At 44.4% G+C, this 2,156-nt stretch overlaps 1 pseudogene; it reads right to left on the bottom strand.

Annotated features, from left to right (window-relative positions):
- Window positions 1-389: 389 nt before the first annotated feature.
- Window positions 390-1,124, bottom strand: LOC135057851 (spindlin-W-like; annotated as a pseudogene).
- Window positions 1,125-2,156: the final 1,032 nt, after the last annotated feature.

Here is a 2,156-nt window from a genome sequence, read left to right as displayed (position 1 = left end):
TCATGGAAGCCAGATATAGTATACCAAACAGTACTTAACAGAGTTAGGAATGAGTGCTTATGAAATACAGTCATAATATTTCAGAAACTGCATGGCTGGTCTCTTGCACTCTTTTGCTCTAATACACCACCTGCTTTAGGATTTATATTCAAAAACATTATGTCTTCATAATCCCAAAAACGTCAGTCTTCTTGGAAAGTGGTTTGTTCCTTTGTAAGGGAAAGAGAACAAACGTTCTCAAACAACGGTTTCTCAATTTCTTTTTCCTCTGGGAAGGGATTGTGGATTCGCAGGAATATCTGAGCATTTCTGTAATCAGAAAGCAGCGACTTTCTACAAATATTTACATTAGATTACGTTTGGCAAAAAAAAAAAGTACAGAATCCCATTTAGGATGTCTTCACCAAATCATAGACATAAATATGGAAATCGTCATCAAACTTAATGAAGTACACAGATGGTTTAGCTTCAACTTGATGAATAACCATGCCAGTCCTTTTTGAGCCATCTTCTTTGGCATATTCCACTTGCTTGCCCACCAGGCTGTCCACAACCTCCCCTGGTTCTCTTTCAGCTGGAGGGGAATCATTTGAGTCTGGCATGATCCGAAGATCTCCTTCTTTATAGTCATCTAAAAGTTGATACATATATAAGACTGGGTCCTTTTCATAGGTTATATAATAATAAAACCATGTGTTCATAATAGGTGTTCGTGCTAATACCATCCCTCGTCACTCATCCTTGGAACCATCCTCTGTTTCAAACATATGCTCCACTGCTTTACCAATCATTGTGTCAGCCAAATGGGCATCGCTGATTCGGGATGAGGCAACTCTGTCTGGTAGAACTTCAAGAGCAGACACCCTTTCATCCTTGTGAAGCTCAAGTCCATAGACACAATCAAATCCATCATACTTTATAAGATAGAGGGAGGGATTCACTGGTACTTGATCCAGAACTGTTCCTTTCCACTGGGTTATTGGCCCACTGCCCTCTTTCCACCCATGCTGTATTCTACAGCCTACAATATTTCGCCTTGGCTGGGAGATTGGTTTACTTGGTCCCATATTGTTTCGATGTTTCTTATGGGATGTTCTTTTCTTCATCATATTTACAGAAAAACCTGCATGTGCTGCATCAGCTCTTGATCGCTGAGCGGCCGCCTTTCCAAATGGAGTCTTAATTCCTCTGTGTATTAAAGGGCAGCAGGGCTGCCGAACTAGGGTGAAAAGTGTAGTCACTCCAAGTTTGTTGTAGTCCTTCCAGTCTACATGAAAAAGAACACCTTCCTTTCCACCTTTCAGAAAAACTCAGACCCTCAATTGCTCTGATCAGAAGTTACTTATCTGGGGCTGATAGGATGTGTTTCCCTCCACTCCCCTTGCAGGTGATGGCTGCGGCACAGTGCTCCCCTGCGGACAGTTGCCCCAATCCTCTTCCTCCCTCCTTTGTCAGACTCCGTCACCACCACTGTGCGCTGCTACGGAAGAGCAGCTCCCGCCTCACTCCCCCTGAACTTCCAAGCCCTTTGCTAAGACACTCTAGTGCTCGTTCCCTTCCCTCACCCCCTCCCTCCCCACACACTGCCAGATTTGGAGCTGGCTGCTACTATATGGCCGCCTGTCACTCTGCTGCCAGGACCAGGCCTCGCCTTCCTGCCAAATACTGATCCCTCCAGAGCTGCATACTGTATACTGTACTGTGCGACGTGTGTTATACACCTGGTGATTATACATCCTGTAATCTGTACTGAGCGATGTGTGAGATACACCTGGTAATATCTGTGCTCAGTGTGCTGCATTGTGGGGACCACCAGTATATAATTATAGTAGTACAGTACAGTAGGCCATTGCTGTATCTTGCAGCTCTGTGTCACTGCAAGTATCCATTCCATATCTGTGCTGCATTGTTGTGAGCAGTATATAGTAGGACAGTGCAGCATTTTGGTGACCAGCAGTATACATATAGTACAGTACAGTAGGCCATTGCTGTATCTTGCAGCTCCGTGTCAGACTCAGTTCTAGTATCCTGATCAGTGCTCAATGTCTGCTGCATTGTTGTGACCAGTATATAGTAGTACAGTGCAGCATTGTGGTGACCACCAGTATATAGTAGTACAGTACAGTAGGCCATTGCTGTATCTTGCAGCTCTGTGT

The sequence above is a fragment of the Pseudophryne corroboree genome, chromosome 3, assembly GCF_028390025.1.
Source record: "Pseudophryne corroboree isolate aPseCor3 chromosome 3, aPseCor3.hap2, whole genome shotgun sequence".
NCBI classification, from domain to species: Eukaryota; Metazoa; Chordata; class Amphibia; order Anura; family Myobatrachidae; genus Pseudophryne; species Pseudophryne corroboree.
The sequence above is the reverse complement of the archived record's forward strand: the minus strand, read 5'-3'. Positions and strand labels throughout refer to the sequence as shown.